The sequence below is a fragment of the Alosa pseudoharengus genome, unplaced genomic scaffold (genome assembly GCF_046254945.1).
Source record: "Alosa pseudoharengus isolate Yale_2024_CS ecotype anadromous, Long Island Sound unplaced genomic scaffold, YU_APseudo_1.1 YU_APseudo_1.1_scf_14, whole genome shotgun sequence".
Taxonomy (NCBI): domain Eukaryota; kingdom Metazoa; phylum Chordata; class Actinopteri; order Clupeiformes; family Clupeidae; genus Alosa; species Alosa pseudoharengus.
In genome coordinates, this window is record NW_027468609.1 from 9,026,071 (window position 1) to 9,045,322 (window position 19,252).

At 46.2% G+C, this 19,252-nt stretch overlaps 1 protein-coding gene across 2 annotated transcripts in view; it reads right to left on the minus strand.

The window, feature by feature from the left end:
• Positions 1–17,517: 17,517 nt before the first annotated feature.
• ctif (CBP80/20-dependent translation initiation factor) overlaps positions 17,518–19,252 on the minus strand; it is a 74,026-nt gene continuing 72,291 nt past the window's right edge. For both annotated transcript variants that reach the window (XM_076283746.1, XM_076283745.1), the window contains one exon: positions 17,518–19,252. This exon is cut by the window's right edge and continues 1,586 nt beyond it. The gene's annotated coding sequence lies outside the window, so the exon portion shown is untranslated.

Consider the following 19,252-nt stretch of genomic DNA (forward strand, 5'->3'; position numbering starts at 1 on the left):
TGGCTCAAATGAAACCATGACGAAATGTTGACAACCAGAGGCAGGAGTTTAGAACCCAGACCTGTAAATGTGAGAAGGAAAAATCCCTCCTTCTCCATTTCCATTCTCCCAAGGCACACACACACGAATGCTATACTGACAGAAACACACGAAAACCACACACATGCACGCACCCACACGAACACAAAAAGGTAAACACTCTCATCTGGTGTTTCCATTACACCATGATGTGGAGATTAGATTTTGGGGAGAGAATGAACATGTTCATGCCACATTAAAACACATATGGCAGTGAGCAAACATAAGAGGAATATTTTGCTGTGTTTGTTCATGCTTTTAGTCTTTGCACACATCATTTCATTTGTTCAGACTCTTAATGAGTTGGAGCTCCCACCCCTGACATGCCAGTACACACGGATAAACACACACACACACACACACACACACACACACACACACACACACACACACACACACACACACACACACACACACACACACACACATGCACACAGCAAGAGAGAGACACAGACACAGACACACACTGTTTACAAGACAACCCATCACAGAATTTTTCATCCGTTATCATTGGATCATCTTTGTGTAGTTTCAGCCCCATTTAAAGTCCAGAAAATAATCAGTAGATGACATCAGGCTGGACAGAGTTCAGCTCATGTACAAATACTGTAGGTAATATGTCTGATCATGCTACTGTGCAGAAATAGCTGCCAATAGAAACAAGCACAAAACAGACAGTTTCACATGTGTGCATAAATCCATCAATTCACTTGTCATCACCTATTTTTTCTAACTTCTTCAAGCACATACTGACATATTAGTCTCTCACTTTGGAAAATGGAGCGAATATTGCAACAATATCTACAACCACATATACAGGATCCATTTAAATATTTTGCAATTCGGTTGTAAGGTAATGGTAATGCCTTTATTTGTCCCCCAGTGGGGCAATTAGTTTTGCAGCAGTACGAGCACACAAAATGACAAAAATACATAAATACACATAATATAATAAATAACATGATGCACATCATTATCATAGGAGGGTAAACTACCTTTTCCTCCTAGCGTTTAGAAGGGAGACAGCAGAAGGAACAAAGGAGTGTTTGAATCTATTTGTTTTGGCAAATGGGAGTCTGAGCAATGAACCTGATGGTAGAAACTGAAACTGTTGATGTAGAGGATGAGAACAGTCAGACAAGATGGAGTTTGCTTTCTTAAATAGCTGTTTGTTGTAGAGATCCTGTAAAGTTTCTTGTCCAAGCCCAATAATTTTGCTACTAACACTAACAACCTTGTTTAGCAGGTTCCTCTCCTTTACCCTCAAGGACTGAAACCAACAAATAAAGGAGAATGTAATAACAGACTCAATAAAAGAACGATAAAACATAGTCATCAGGGTAGAGTCAACCTGGAATTTGGAGAGTTTTCGAAGACAAAAAAGACACTGCTGGCTTTTCTTATAGATCAAGTCAGTATTTTTCTCAAATGTCAGTTTGTTGTCAAGAAAGGTGCCTAAGTACTTATAAGACTCTACAGATTCGACTGTCTGACCATCAATCACTATGATATCCGGAGAAGGCTGCACACTTCTAAAATCAATGCACATGTCCTTTGTCTTTAAAACATTTAAGGATAAAAAAGATTCCTGACACCATTTTAAAAAGTAATCAACCACAGGACCATGCGATGTTTCCGTGCTATTTAACAGGCTCACTATAACTGTGTCATCCGCAAACTTCAATATATGACGGTTTTCAAAATTGCTACGGCAATCATTTGTGTACATTATGTACAGCAGGGGAGAGAGAACGCACCCTTGAGGTGAGCCAGTAGATGTTACAGATAGATCAGAGAAATGGCCATTTACTCTGACTCTTTGTGTCCTCAATGTAAGAAAATCCAAAATCCAGCCACCAATACTACCTTCCAGACCAAAGTTATCCCTTAGTCTCTGGATTAGTAGGTGTGGCTGAATAGTATTGAAGGCGGATGAGAAGTCAACAAACATCAATCTAACATGATTTTTTGGGCTCTCAAGGTGTTTATAGATGTAATTCAACAGAGTTATGGTGGCATCCTGAACCCCTCTCTTGGTCCTATATGCGAACTGCAGTGGGTCCATGAGGTGTTCAGTAGCTTTCAGCTACTGTACCTAGGTAGGTAAAATCAGAACATCACCACAAGGCTTTTAGTAGAGTTCCATTTGGGAATCTGTTCTTCAGCAGTCACTGTAATGCTGGTTCAGTTCCAGATACTGCAGTCAGCATGTCACCTCACGCAAAAGGCCCTCCACTGGTGAAGCCTGAGGTTGCCCTGGCACACCTGCTCAAGCATTTGAGTCCAGCACCAAATGACCGGGTTCTTAACGACCAGAATAAGGCAGACTGTCACTCACTTCAACCCTGTGAAAGAGAGGCTATGACTGGCAGAGGCCTCTTGGGCTAGCCCTATGTTTATAGAAAGATCAGATATTAAGAGACAGCTTTAGAGAGATTTATTACCAGCAGCTATCTTTTTAAACATCTAATGTCAATTTGCTAATGTGTGTATGTACTGTTGCATGTCTTCTTTCTGTCTAAGGGAGTGTGTATCTACCTGTAAAAACACTCGCATTACGGCTATGATGTTGGAATTGCAATAGTCAACCAAAGTAAGTCATCACATAAAGACATGACATAGCAGGAGCCCATCACTCCGCTGGCAGCAGGCCTCCCACACAGCGCACAGCGTACCCGCGAGGCCCCGCACAGTCACAATGAGGACGAGCAGCTCATAGCACTCCTCTAATTCCCCAATTCATCCCCCAGAGTCAGACAAGACAAATGATCACCATGACTGGGACAGACGCGCTGGCCAACTGCAGGTAGACGACCTCTTTTTCCTAAATAGCACAACGCAGTCTGTCTGTCTGTCTGTCAGAGTGTCTGTCTGTCTGTCAGCTAGTCTGTCACATATGGAACACGGCCAGTTTAGTCTACTGCCACTTCTCCATTACAGTTTTTAGGAAGAGAGGAACAGACTAAACAGACCTAAACTCTGCGTGTGACAGACTGCAGTGTCGTATCTGATCTTGTGACACCTGGAATTTCAAAAGTATTTATTACAGCTGGTTGAGTCTTATATGAGACCACTTTATGGATTCTATATGTGCTTGGGTTACATCCCATGAGAGCATAATATATGCTATGGATGTTGCCCTTTCTCCACTAAATGTATTTGTGTTTGTGTATTGTTTGCCCAGTGAACTGTCCACTAACTATATGTGTGTACTTGAAAACTGTGTGTGTGTGTGTGTGTGTGTGTGTGTGTGACCTTGTTCTGGGCTCAGATGTGACTGGAGTCTGCCCTCCTCCGGGGCTCGTCCCCATTGTGTGACACAGAATGGCTGCTGCTGGGCCACAGTCGCTTCAGAGCAACCAGAGTGTGCTGAAAACCAGGTTAGAGAGAGAGGGAGGGAGAGAGAGAGCTTGAGAGAGTGAGAGGGAGTGAGAGAGAGAGAGAGAGAGAGCCTGAGAGAGTGAGAGAGAGTGAGAGTGAGAGAGAGAGAGAGAGAGAGAGGGAGGAAGACTGAGAGAGCCTGAGAGAGTGAGAGGGAGAGAGAGAGAGAGAGGGAGGGAGGAAGACTGAGAGCCTGAGAGAGAGAGAGAGGGAGGGAGGAAGACTGAGAGCCTGAGAGAGAGAGAGAGAATACTGGCACAAAGGAGAGTAAGTGTTATGTTTGTGTGTGTCATTAAAAATATATGTAAATAAATGAATATTCTATAAAATATCGTTGTTTCTTTTACTTTCATTAACATATCCAAAGAAGCAGCACAAGTTAGTGCAGTTAGTGTCTCAGAGAACACAGACATGCATGACACAGACAAAGAAACTCCCATTTGTGAAGCGCACAGAGAGAGAGAGAGAGCGTAGCAGACAGTGAGGAGGTGTTTGGGAGGGTGTGAATATTGGTGAGGAGGCCTACAGAGACACAGGTAGCAACACAAAGTGCTGGAGGTGCGATGTGCCAGGTGCGAGACACGCTGTGGGCTGTCACTCAGAGCTGTCACCTAGCATAGTTAGAGGGGGATAGTTGCCGTGCCAACAGGATGCCACAGAATCGCTGCTGAAGTGTGAGGCTATTTTCTGCATCAAGATCTACTTGCGTCCTCCATCTCTCTGAATATACTACCTACAAGACAATGCCAATACACAAATTCTGCATTAAGATCATGCATTTCCTATTGTAGGAATCATATATCTCTTTTCTTGTTGTCTTTAACATAATCAGACAAACACATACTGTCCATATTTATTCATGAGAAAAAGCAAACAAAAGGCCAGCTGTGAATGCCGTATACTCTCTATGTGTGTATGTCATGTAAAGTAGCCCCTGTTGTATACTCGTTTGGGCCCTGATTAAATTACACAGGGCTACTGCTTTGGATGAATATTAATCGGGGGCCTAAAGTGAATTTGTGTGCTCCCAGTGGGCCAGGCAGCTGGGTGTGGATGTCTGGGGGACTGGGCTTGTGTCTGCACAACAGTGGGTCTGAGGGGGGTGGGACTGAATGTCTCTTTGGCTTTGTGCCTTTGGGGGAGGGGAGGAGGAAATAGTATGTATATATGTGTACATGTGCATGCATGTGTGTGTGTGTGTGTGTGTGAGTGTGTGTCTGGGGGGGGGGGGGGGGGGCTGCAGCACTGCCTGCCCATCTGCCTGTCTCAGGGGAGTAGGGGGGGGGTTGAGGTTGAGGGGGGGCTGTCCTGGCCATTGTGTGACGCACTCAGCTATCACCTCTGTCTGAAGAAGACTGATAGTGTGTCAGCCAGCAGACGACTGCAGACAATGCCCTAGTGACATCAGGGGTGGCGGGCATGGTGCGTGCCTGTGTGTGTGTGTGTGTGAATGAGTTGTTTGGATAAGTGTGTCTGTGTTGTGTGTGTGTATTTCTGCTGAGGAAGAACATAGAGAGGGACAAACAGACATCACAGAGCATTTTGGCTTATTTGATTTTTTTCAAAGCCAACCTTTAATGCCAATAAGTAATATTCTGTACTGTACTCTTTGCAAATTGTCTAAATTATGACTTCTGAATTTTTCCCTCATTGCCTATGTATTCAAACAGAAAAAGTGGTATCATGGAATGTATGATTTTAATTTTGAACATTGCCTAAATTTTGTACGTGTACTTGAAAAATGTATACGTTTGGCAGCCATGTTGATTCTGTTGAAAGCTCTCTGGATTACCATACACATACTGTTCACACAAGCAAAAAGTGGAGGAACTCTGGGACACATTGGGCCTGGGCCATCTTGGCTTGGGCTTCCGTGTGGACATTTAAGGTGCTGTGGTTGCAGCTACAGTGGGGCTATTAAGATCCACATGTGGCAGACAGCGCATTAGGCAGAAATAAATGAATGCTGTTCAAGGAGAAAAAAAGTGAATGAAGTGGAATCTTTCTCAGCATGTTCGCCATTCAAAACCTTGTAAAGCTCCAGATCCTTCCTGTTCCACGTCACAAAAACCCAAACACCATTACTGCTAATCAAATCCCATCAGATGGCTTCACTCTTGGCCAATTCAGCCTGTCAGAGCAGCTTTGATGTTTCCTCTGTTGCACCAAAGCCCAATGAACAGTCTGTAATGAGAGGATGTGGATGTATCACTTAAGATGATAAAAAAGCTGTACAACTTTGAGGAGCTCAGTCTTAAACAACTCCCTCTTGCCATCTCACTCTTCTCCAACAAACATCCTCTCCTCATCTCTCTCTCTCCCTCTCTCTCTCTCTCTCTCTCTCTCTCTCTCTCTCTCTCTCTCTCCCTCTCTCTCTCTCTCTCACTCTCTCTCTCCCTCTCTCTCCCTCTCTCTCTCTATCGCTCCCTCTCTCTCTCTCTCTCTCTCCCTCTCTCTCTCTATCGCTCTCTCACTCTCTCTCACTCTCTCTCTCCCTCTCTCTCTCACTCTCTCTCTCTCACTCTCTCTCTCCCTCTCTCTCTCTCCCTCTCTCTCTCTCACTCTCTCTCTCTCCCTCTCTCTCTCTCCCTCTCTCTCTCTCACTCTCTCTCTCCCTCTCTCTCTCTCTCTCTCTCTCTCAAACTGCAGGTTCACAACAACACAGTATAACAAAATAGAGGCCATGTTTCTAGGCAACTAGGGCAACTAGGGCAACTGCTGCATATACATCAGAATGCTTTATAATATAAGTATATATACTCTTTTGATCCCGTGAGGGAAATTTGGTCTCTGCATTTATCCCAATCCGTGAATTAGTGAAACACACTCAGCACACAGTGAACACACAGTGAGGTGAAGCACACACTAATCCGGGGGCAGTGAGCTGCCTGCAACAACAGCGGCACTCGGGGAGCAGTGAGGGGTTAGGTGCCTTGCTCAAGGGCACTTCAGCTGTGCCTACTGGTCGGGGTTCAAACCGGCAACCCTCCGGTTACAGGTCCGAAGCACTAACTAGGCCACGGCTTCATGTTACTTTAAGTTGGTTATAATGTCCAAAAGAGCCTTCCATGGTCCGCTGGCCTGTACAGTGAAAACCATCCCAACATATCCACCCAGCATCACCCAGGCGATCTTCATCATGTGCTGGATCAGATTTAAGCTGCTGCTCCTGTCCCCTTGGTCATCTGTGAGGGTGCAGCCCATACGGCGTGCTCAGCCCTGCTCTCTGCAAATGAAGACACATTTAATGCCCTGCGGTGTGTTTGGTTGGATTAAAAGCGAGGCCCGTGGAGGGACGCCGGCGAGGAGGTGTGGACGACAGGCGTCTGGACCTGACACTCCCTCACTGCAAGCCCAGCATGTCGGGAGGATCCCCTGAGTTATAATGCTGCAGTAATTGCATACAGGAGGTGATTAATGATGTCTCGCCATGTGTGATAATCCCTTGTAATAACATTACCAAATAGTAATTTCTATCTATTTGCAGAGATGGCATATGCAGAGTGGGCACATGGGAATGAGTGAAATATCGGAGGCTGGGGGCAATGCCCATGTTATCAGCGTTGTGGCAGTGATGGATGCAGGTGGTACTTAATGTCATAGATGCACGCTAGAGCATGCTGTCCTTTGTGCCAACATATACAGGTCAGCACAAGCTTAGATTATAGATAGGACCATGAAGACAGAGAATGATGTTGTGATGGTGAGTCGCATGTTAAGCTGGGTCCTGATGGTTGAGATGCTGCCATTCCTACCACAGTAGCAACCTATTGTGTGAATACATTTAAAGCCCAATCAACAAGTTTGAAAGAGTCCCAAGAGCCTGACCCAGTAACTCCTAAGAAGGGCTGTTGAGGGTTGGAAGGCCATTACTGTAATTCAACAGAGTGGGGAATGAATTACTGAGGCCATCAGCGCCTGTTTTGGATCCAAGAACAAAATCGCCTTTAGGATCATGGAAGTAGACAATGTATTCATAGTATTCATTATGTCTGGGCGTTTGTCAAAGGCACTGGCACACATCTGAATAGAGGAAAACCTGAACCTGATGTGCATAGATTCTTGCTGATTGAGATATTGAGAGCTAGGTAGCAGAGGTATGCAGCAGCTTTTTGAGCTCTGTGCCTTTTTACACACACACGCACACGCACACACACACACGGCCCACAATGAGACTGAGAGAGAGAGAGAGAGCAGGAGAGGGTAATGACCCTGAGGGTGAAGCAGGGATCAGAGGAGTAATGAGAGCACAATCAAAGGCTCTGTCTAAGGCCTACACACAGGGCAAGGAGAGAGAGAGAGAGGGGGGGGGGGGGAGAGGAAAGAAGGAAGAGGGGGCATGCTTCATGGCAGCTCTACATGTGGTGTAATTCCTGTAATTGACTCTTGAACTGTTTTCTTTATTTATCACAGAGCCATTTTCCAGGAGAAGCCTCTCAATTCCTCCAGGCCTCTCTGCAAAAGGGCTGAAGTGTCTAGGTAGAGGAAAGCGCCTCCCTGAGAAGCCCAGTGAGTCAGAGAGTAAGTTTGCAAAACTCGTAAAACACAAGCACATTTTCTGCCCTGAAACAATTTTAGTAAACACTAGCCACAATTTTCACAACATACAAACACGACTGCCATTAAAGACGTATGCGCTGTACTAGTCATACGTATCATATATACCAGTCGTATGTACAATACATAGACCAGTCACATTGGAGGACATAAGTTATAATGCTGAATAGATGCTATGAATGGCCACACACAGCACATGTAACATACAGTATAGGATATAAGAATAAAGGATATTTGAGTTTCTGCATATGGAACACACTACAGTAATGAATGTGAAGTGTTTTATATGCACTTTGAATTATAACACTTTGAAATACTTTCCAGTAGAAGTTTTTCGGAAAAGAAATCCTCTATACTGAAACTGCAAAAGACATAAGGCTGCCAAAACCCAATGTGGTTTGATATAGCAATGCAGTAGAGAGCTAGATATTTAGAATAAACTGTGCATTTACAATTTATTGGAAGATCCCATTTTGATGGAAATGGGATCATTAACTTTTCTGATTTGTGTTGAGATTTCTCATCAGCTTTGATGTGTTAAGGGGCAATGTTGAAGTGTAAAATACAACAACAGAACTGAATATGTTCATAAAAATGGTGTGCTTTGGAAGTCAACAAAATCAATATGTATTTAAATGTCAGTAATACATATTTTGTGAAATAAAAGTCCATAAAACAGTTTGCATTATGAATTTTAATAAGGTTTATTCTTTTGGAAAGACACACACACGCATTATGTTAGACATATGTGAAATTAAATCATTCGCATACTTTAATAAAGTAATGACTAATTTTCCTGCTCAATGATCTCTTCCATGAGTGTGATGGGAGGGGCTGATCAGGACGTTCTGTAATAGCAGATCAGAAAGAGAACAAAACAGAAAACAAAAACATAGCGCACCCACTCGGAGCGTTTCCAAAATCCAATCTAATCGCACAAAAGTCTGTGTGGAAGGGCCTGCAAATGTGTTCCTGCCAGAGCCCCAGAGCCCAAACTGCAGATAGCCATCCGCAGGGAAGCCCAAGCCCACGCTGATGGTGTCAGCCAGGATGTCAGGCAAAGAGCAAGGGTGGCTGTAGAGCCCTGATGAATGGTGCTTTGTTCACGCCGCGTGGCGGGACGGCTTCGCCTCTGCAGAACCCCCCCCCGCTCAGGGGCGGTGCTGGAGAGCACATAAGACCCCGGTCAGCAATGCAGAAGGTTAAGAGCGGCACTTAGAAGGCGGCAGAGAGATTGATATATGCCGACAGAGTTAGTTGCCTATGACAATGAATCACTTTACTGAGACAAGGCAAATTCCCTCCATTATCATATATATTACATTCGCTGTGGTTTTGCTACTGTCTCAATGTCAATCCATGCATCCATAAAGAGCAACATCTCATTAAGTGGGTCTACCATGACAAAAACAATTAGTTGGCACTGATGCAGTCATTTACAAAGGTCCTGATGGTGTAGAAGTAAAACAACCCTTATACATTAGCTTATTAGTCGCATCAGTGCTACATAGCCTTCAGTATACTTTTCAGCTCACACCATGATAAAATTGTCTTAGCATCGCTCTTGAGTGTGTCTTATTTTGATGTTGAAGAACTGCATCCTACATGTCCTGAATTAAAATGGCTTCTTTAAAACCAGCTAAAATAGGTGTTTGTGCCTACATAGCTGTCATTCAGTGCGGGGGTAGCTTAGGCCCACGGAGGGTATTGTTTGATGGAGAGGACGGCTCTGTCCTGTGTCTGGACACACCTCGGGCACTACGGGCTGCTCCCAAACAGCAGCTTACACGGAGGACTTAAAAGGCGCTCGGCTAGGCTGGGGGGAGACAGTCAGAGGCATAAATAAAACAATGTGTGGCGTCCACACAGCGCTGGAGAGAGAGAAAGAATGATAATAAGCATGGAGAGGAGAGGAGAGGAGGAGAGGAGGGGAGGAGGAGAGGAGGGGAGGAGGGAGGGAGTGTGGGTGGCAGGGAGAAACACAGGGGGCGGGGGGGGGGGGGGCTGGCTATGTAAGCTGTAATTGTTGTTGTTTTTTTCCCTTCCTCTTCTAACTTTTTTTCTGAAAGTGCCACAATGAAGCATTGAGAGTGGATAACACAAACAGGGAGCAGGCTGACGCCGGCTCCCCCAGAGTGGGCAGGGCAGGGCCCAGCCTGCCGCCCAGCCTGCCGCCCAGCCTGCCCAGGCACCAGAGGCTGTGGGTGGGGAGACAGACACGGATGCCAGGCTCCAGCCCCCGGGGCCAGCAGACAAACAACACCAAAGGCCATCAGCTCAGACCACAGCCAGAGACTGGTGCCGTGGCCTTTTCCCTGCAGAACCAAGAATGGATTTGTCCAACTATACTCTGCCCCTCTGAAATGACCACAAGAGCTGTATAGTGGGCTTTCAGTCAAAGATTTAAAGTTGGTTGTTTAGAAATCTTGGCTGAGTATCATGGGGTCTTGGTTGGGTCATTTTAGCTGTTTTATTCCAAATGTCAAAGCAGTGTGAGACAATATGCTTCTGTTGAAATCATTAGTGCTGCTTAGTGATACCATTCTCCCTACTCCCATGATTCAGACTAAATATATTAGACCTAACAATTCAACCCAGAGACTCTGGTGGGTCGACAAATCGTAGCAAAATCAGGCTGAAATCGTGTAATCTGCATAGGAATTGATAAGACAAGAAACATACAGCAAATACTATGGCAGATGCCAGATACCAAACAATGGAAATGATGACTCTTTCCTTAGAAATGCGCTACGCAAAAATGTAGGAGTGAGTCCTAGTTGTTGGAAAGGAAGTTAATATTCCTACATCACATAATCCTCAGACACACCTCCTTAGCAAACACACACGTGGACACAGAAACAGACATAGACACACACACACACACACACACACACACACACACACACACACACACACACACACACACACACACACACACACACACACACACACAGGAAGAGTGAAAATCCAATGTGACTAACAAAACCACAGTAGGTGTGGTCCTCACACTCCATCACCACTCAATGCCTCCATCAGTGCACACACACAGGGCCAAGGGTCAACCCACTTCAGGGCTCTCTGCCCTGCCCTACCAGCGCACCACTCAACCCCCTGCGTCCCTTTTTGAAACATCAGGGAGACAACACAAACTGTGGACTGGACAAGGGTGGACTGTTTAGTTGACCTCACCTTACACAGAGACGGCAGCAGGGAGACAGAGAGTACAGTTACGGAGAAGGAAGAGAAAAAAGGGGAAGTGGGGGAGGGTGCAAGTCTGATATTAAATGGAGCGGTTTGCTTTGGGGAGGCTGAAAGTCTGGCAGGCAGCTGTCTTACATGAAGCCCACTGCACAGTGAGGAGACAGCAGAGAGAGAGAGAGAGAGAGAGAGAGAGAGAGAGAGAGAGAGACAGAGATCAGCATGCGGTCCTTAACGGAATGTCGGAAATTAGGGAGGAGAGTCTGACTGTAGACCACCGATAATGCAGACTTCATTACACACGCACACACACACACACACACACACACACACACATACACACACACACACACACACACATAAAACCAGATAAAGCATCAGCTGCACAACAGACTGCGTACTTGTAATGGAATTGTAACTCAGATAAGGCCAACACTCTTATGGACACAAGATTTTTCTCAACACATTCGCACCCACATATACAAGCCCCAGATGTGCAATCAAAATGACCAAATGGAATAGCAAAATAATTAGAATGAGCACCTCAGATTCGCCCTTACATCTCAACGTGCTCAGCTCTACTTTATCAGACTATGCATGGTACCCCGTACTCTTCCTAACGCCCAACAAATGAATTAGATCAGTGGGCCAAAGGCTTGCTTGCTGCCGCTTTGAGACTGTAATGAGAACAGACAGTATGTGTGTGTCTGTGTGGACACACAGACACACACACACACACACACACACACGCACACACGCACGCACACACACACACACACACACACACACACGCGCACATACACACACACACACACACACGCACACACACACACGCACACGCACACACACACACAGCCTTGTTAATGGTGGCTGCTGCGGAGTGGTGGGGAGCATGTCCGTGGGGCTGCCTGCGTCTCAGCGCTGCTGAAGGGGCTGGAGGGGGTGAGCAGGGGGTGCTGCTGCTGCTGCTGCTGCTGCTGCTGCTGGGGGAGAGTGGGACTCTGGATGTGCTGACAGATTTCTCTCTAATGCGACGGGCCCGTGGTTACTAGGAGACAGGAAGCCATTATTCACAGCATACCAGTTCAGGCTGTTGGAGACCTTCTTGCGTTACACATTGTGTGTGCGTGTGTGTGTGAGAGAGCCTTTGAGTTTGTGAGTGTATTTTTATGTGTGCTGTGTTGTGGGTCTATGCATGTGTATAACTGCGTGTGTGTGTGTGTGTGTGTGTGTGTGTGTGTGTGTAAGGGAAAGAGACAGGCTGAATGGGCGGTGGATTCTGGCTCTGTTCAGGGCTTGTGTTTAGGCGGTCATGTGTCAGGGTCGTGAGAAGGTGGGATAAAAGGCTCCAGTACAATTAACCTGAAAAGAGACCAACATGAAAATGGTGAATAATTCAGAAGGAAGAGAAATGTGACACAGAAGAATGTCAGGGCTCGCCTCCACAGTCCACTGACCCCAAACAGGAGCCCAGCCACGGACACGAGCACGATGATACAGGTTACAGCTTTTCACTGGAACAACACGCAGGAATTGGGAAGTCTACTGGGGTTGTGAGAAGACTTGTAAATGTAGAGTTCTACCCAGTGAAGTGAAGTTAATGGTCATTCATTAGAACGCATTCTGGAACCTAATGAAAATGATGTACTGCTCGTGGATATGACGGCACACACACACACAACACATACATACCGACTACAGCAATGGATCACCCCTCGAGCAGCTCAAACCCTTTCATTTCAGGTTTCTCCTGTCTGAATGGACAATTGATTCTCCACAGTTCAGCTTCCCACATCAGTTCCACATTGACGCCATGCTGTAGGTGAAGGCTGGAGAGCTTGGACAGCTCAGCTTCACTGGGACTGGGCTCCATGTGTGGTCTCAGCTTGGACTGTCACACAGTAGCTATCTAATCTAATCTGGCCCAGAGCTGCTGTGCCCATTGCATAGCCAACATTAGCTAAAGCTGCCTGACTTTGACACACAGGACTTCAGCATACACAATGCATGGAGGGAGAATCCCAATTCCTTACTAATAAATGACCAAATAGCAATGGCCTCCATAGGCTACATCTACCATATCCTACCATAGCCTTGCTAGCTCTGGCCATGTTTGTAAGGCACTCGGGGTGTTGCAGAGGGGAGGATATGGGGGACCCTGGATGCATGTGAATGGTAATGAGATGCGGTTGCATGTGGCTTGGATCCTATAGCAGGTCTGGCTATGCGTGTCACATGGCTCAGCGTCAGTGCTGCTGTTGCCGCGGGTGATTTACTGCCCCTGTGCATGAGCGCCGTAACGCGAGCGCAGAACGCTGGGAGGGGACGCCAGCTTCAGAATGCCTCTGTCTCCACCAGCCCAAGGGTAGGGGGGGTGTATTTGGGGAAGGTGTGACAGTCTGTGGCAAGGTCCCATAGGAAAAGACTGGGAAACACACACATACACACACACACACACACACACCCATACACACACACTCGCATACCAACAAAAGACACAGCAGAGCAGGATGGACAGGCCAGACAAGACACATGATCATCTTTCTTTAATAAGTTAAAATCATCAGTCAAAACATAAACTTTTTCCATCTTAAAACTTATAAAATAACACAGGATAGCGTAGTACTCACAGACAGTCATCAGACAGATGAGTGAATAAAAACAATTATATTATTCATTATATATAATAAACATTATATTATTTAATATATCATATTGTATGGCTTGATATTAAACCTGGCCTTGATGCTAGATGGTTCTCTGTACTGTCATAATGTAAACCATGAAGACTCTATTAAAGTAAAAAAGTAAAAACATGTAAATACCACCGACTGGTCAGAGTTTGCAGGTCAGACTCTCCACCAGCGTGATGGCACTACAGTCCAGTGGCTCAGATGTGTGTGTGGGGGAGGGAGGAGCTGAGAGAGGGGGAGAGGGCACACAGGAGCCCGCGCTCTGGAGGGGTTATTGGCCTGTAAAATGGTGCAAACTCCCATGACTGCAACAGGGCCTCAGCGAGGGGTAGGCATGGGGGGGTGACACACGGGCCTCGCTGCGTAAAGCTCATGGTAGGGCTAGTTCATAGATCCAGGGGTTGGGAGCAGTGGATGGCCATGTACAGTGTGTGTGTGTGTGTGTGTGTGTGCGTGCATGTGTTTGGGGGTAGTGGATGTACACTTGTGTCTAAGTCTACTGACAGACTGGCAGGCCCAATGCCCCTTGTGGGGAGCAGAGTGTTCTACAGGCTCTAGTTTCCATGCACACGTGTACGCCCCTGCATGGAGCGGGACATCACTACTCACAAGAGACGGCGAGGCCGTGTGGGTGTGTCCTATTGAGGGGTGTGTCTGGGAAGGCGGTCAGCACCTCCTGACATGTGGGTCAACCTGCAGGCTGTCCAATAGGAAGGCAGTGAAGCCCTTCATTCACTGGTCACTGGGGCCAGAGAGTGCCAGACCAGCTTCTATCTGGGCACTGAATGTCCATTTCAGCAGTTATGTGAAAACACATTTACTTTGTTGTAATTAAGATGGCAGGACTTATGTGAGGCCATAATGGGGAAAAGGAAGCACAATTTGTCATACTCCAGACAGACCACACGTCAGTTAAGAATCTCATTACAGAAAAAGTGTCTGCAATAAAGGTGAGGAGACAGTGAGACTAGAATACCCGCAGACAGAAACATGCACACCACAAGCTTCCCATCGAGATGCTTTCAGACTGCAATCATGTCATCTTTGTGAGCTCGAGAAGGCAACTTTTCACATTGTCAGCAAAGTTCAAGTTGCCTAGCAACAGGGTCACACTCTCTAGTGAGCTGAGAGCAGCACAGTGACAGTCGCGAGACGTCTGCTGGAGCTAAGCAAAGATATCAGGCGCTACTTCCCACTGTTTCTCTACAAACACCCCCTACCCCCTAGCTGTCACAGGCCTGGGGAGGTGTCTGTGTGTGTGCGAGGTGACTGCTCATGTCTGTGTTGCAGTGCACAGTGGCACCATCACAAAGCCAGCGGCGGCTGAGGAGCACACAGGCAGAAGGAGGCAGAAGGAGGCAGAAGGAGGCTGAGAGAGGCGGCCATGTCACGTGAGCACCAGCCTGGGGGGGCGGTGGGGGGTTGGGATGAAGACAGAAAAGCGGACGAAGAGAAAGAATCTAATTGTTTATTATTAGAGCAGAAGACAATAGGCAGCCATCTCTCCTCTCTGTGCCCTCCCTTCCCATCATGCATTTTTACTCCAAAATGACCATTCAGACTCTAGAGTGTAGATGGATCAGAAGAGAGAAGAGAGGGGAGGAGAGGAGAGGAGGATGATGACTGACTCTAGCTCTCACCAGAGACTGCAGCATGGTCCACATCACAGGGATTAACCCACATGCTGTACATATCCACAGCACATGTACACTTCCTCTCTCCACCCTTCATTACCCCCCCCCCCCCCCCATCTCTCCTCTGGGTGACTGGGAGCTGGCCAGCTGCTGCTGGTAGAGTGGGCAGACTGCTCTCCAGCCAGATCAGACCAACACAACACAGCTCTTACACACAGAGAGCAAAGCAGATCAGACCAACACAACACAGCTCTTACACACAGAGAGCAGAGCAGATCAGACCAACACAACACAGCTCTTACACACAGAGAGCAGAGCAGAGTGGGCCGGCACAGCAGTGCACTGCTTACAGGAGTGGGGGATGTGCACCAATGAACAGAAAAAACGAGTGTGTAAGAGTCATTTGGTGTGTGTGTGTGTGTTTGTGTGTCGGGGGTGGGGTGTGGGTGGGTCATGAATTCAGCTCCACTCAGCAAGGGCAGAAAAACAGTGGAATCATTAAACAGTTCATTCAGGAAGTGAACAGGTCATGACATAATTTCCTGGCTGCCAGTCCAGGATGCGAGACGATGACTTTCGAGTTCCCCTTCTGCAGAACATTGGAATTTCACCTACCTCCCTGTGCTGACCACTGCAAAGGGAAAACAAATGTCCACTCCAGTGTCCATGACAATAAGGACTCAATAGAACCATGTGGTCAATCATCCTTAATCATCAAAACCTTCATTTACTTGTTCAAAGTGATAGGAGAGTGAAGAATGGCAAAACTTAAATTTAAACACTACTCTTTTCCCAATTCATTCTTATATCAATCATGCATTCTTGTCTAGCCTAGTGTCTAGTGTGCATTGCCATTCTTTCATTTCTCCTGTTGAAAAATAAAGGCACACATAAGCTTCACTTCAGAACTGTAAAGCTTAAACCTGACATAAAATTGATACTGATAATTGATAATTTCATTACAGTGATATAACCCTGTGGCTGAAGTAGTATAGATTTATGCTTGCACACTGTATTAGTCTATGGACATAGCAGGATTACACACACACACAATCTACACATCTATAGTATCTTGTGGCTGGTTATGTGTGTGCATGTGCGTGTGTGTGTCTGTGTGTGTGTGCGTGTGTGTGCAGGTAGCGTCCCTGGCTGTGCGTCAGGGTGGGCAGCTGCAGCAGGACAGCTGCTGGCGGTGGAGGAGGGGCTGCCCTCTGCCCACTCCTCTGGCTCCTCACTGGGGGCAGCTGGGCCTGAGGCCTCCCTTTGTCATCCCCACACAATGGAGCCCTGCAGAGGCAGTGGTCAACCCCACTCAGACGCACCCATTAATCCCAGCGGACAGGCAGGAGAGGACAGATAAGGGGAGGACAGACGAGTCGAGATGTTGTCGTCTCCCAAGACTCAATGCAGTCAGCATTTGGATAGACAGTTTTTGCGAAAGCAGGTACATGCTATTTATGTGAGCACTTATTACGCAATATAGCAGTAGCAATATCTCTACCGCATTACACCCATAGGGACACCTTTGTGGTGTGTAGACCAAATCCAAGGGCACCTAAACAGAGAAGAAAAGATTAATGGCTTTGGCTTTTGGAGGAGAAATCTAGTATATTGGTCTTCTAGGATAGCTTGAAGGACTCTGGACGAGAGCTCCAGGCCATGGGACGGGTCAGTAGGGATGCGTCCCTGCGCAGAGGGGTGCCCTGGGGGCTTTCGCTCGGGGTGAGCCCCAGGCATGGGTCGTGGCCTGACAAAGGAAACGCACAAAGGCAAGGGAACTGGACATCAAAGCCTGGAGACGGGACACACGCCAAGGACACAGGCAGCTGCTGCCTCCTCGCATGCTGGGCACACAGAGCCCAGGACTGCATGCATGGGGTGCTCTCATACAAACACCTCCATTTCCATCACACGCGCGCACGCACGGACGCACGCACGCGCGCACACACACACACACAAACAACAGGACACCTCTGTCTTTCATTTCAGTTAGTTTATTTTTTTCCATTGCTTAAAAAAAAATTGGATGACCACTTTACCCACGTCTACAGCTTACCCCATTGCACAGGGGTCTGTGATGGAGAGGATCCATCAGAATACCAATGAGATGCAAATGGGATGATCTGCATTCAAGAGTCTGGTGGGTCATGTGACCACAGAGGTCAAAGGGCGCTGACGCCCAGTGTCATAGATGGAGGTCAGCCCTGTTAAATAGGAGTTTTGGCTCCTTCAGCGTGGAAACGACCGATTTTGACAACCTAGCCATAGCTTAACACCACATGTACGTTCACAACAGGCAAGCAAGTCTGCATCGCTAGGGTTTCAGTCACACATAACCCATGGAAAACTGAAACTAAGTCATTAAATAAAAATCTAAAACAATAATAACAATAATACAAAAAAATCACTTTGCAGGCGAGTATACACATACACAGTTGGAGCGCACCACCAAAGTCCTGATGTGTGTGCGAGTGACCAAACTGCTTGTGTGTACACACACCTATACAATTTGGATTCTTGATGCAAGACAGAAAACAAAACACAAACCTGCAGAGTGAGATTCACTGTGAGCCCTGGAATCTGTGTTTGCACATGTACATGACAGCATGTGTGTGCATGAATGCATGCATGTATGAGTTTATGTGTATTTGCAAAATAAGAGCATGCTTGTGTGTGTATGTGTGTGTGTGTGTGTGTGTGTGTGTGTGTGTGTGTGTTTATGAATATGTAGTCCCCAGAGCTGCATTTCTAGAGCTGAAGGCCTCCCCCTATATAAACCACAGTCCATCCTGAAGTATTCCACCAATGGAATGCCTCATTGTCGTATTCATAAATTGTTACATACACAGGATTACATATTGGCCAATAAAAGATAGCTGATTGGTTGAGTATGTCAATATTGTAGTAAATGTACACACATTTGCAGAAGCCAGAGAAATGGACACATACATGTGCTAGCTAAATGGTAAATTATTTCACCTTCTGCAAATGAACCAATCATGTTTTTACCTCAAAGTAAATATATTCATATAGATATTTAGGTATATATATAAAGACTTGCAAAACCATCCACTGCAAAATGGCTCATAAGGATGCCATTTCAAGAAAGCTGTGTATATTCATGCTCATTAGTTTAGTTTCTTTTTTTTAATCTTTATCCGTTGCAGGGAAAAAAAAAACATCAAATTCATTCACTCTGTAAGCGGTCTAGGAGTCTGGCTTGTTTCATTCAAACAACGATATACACTCTAGAAACTCTAGTAGTTCACAAGGCCACTAGTCTCTCAGACTTAAAAAAAAGAAAAACACTTTTGTTTCCTAGGACCCCCTCTAGCTGCGTGGAGTGGACGCTCCCGGGCCATCAGAGGTCTCTACACGCCGTTCCCCACGCTAGCACTATCGCTAACGCTACGCGCGCTACTCACAGCTCTCCCCTTTAAAGCAGTCGCCTTAAAACAGTGCAAAACAAAATCAAACCTGTGCAAGAGGTCTACCTCTAAAATATCATAGTCATTTTTTTAAAAAACAGTAATTCCAAAAAGAATAATACAATAATAATAATATTGACAATTATAATAACTTTAACAATGATGACATAAAGCAATGGACGAACACTGCTCATTGGATGAGAGGAAAATGGAAACCCAGAGAGGAAAATAAAACAAAGCAGAGGAAGAGGAAATAGCCCCATCCCCTTACACACTCTTACAC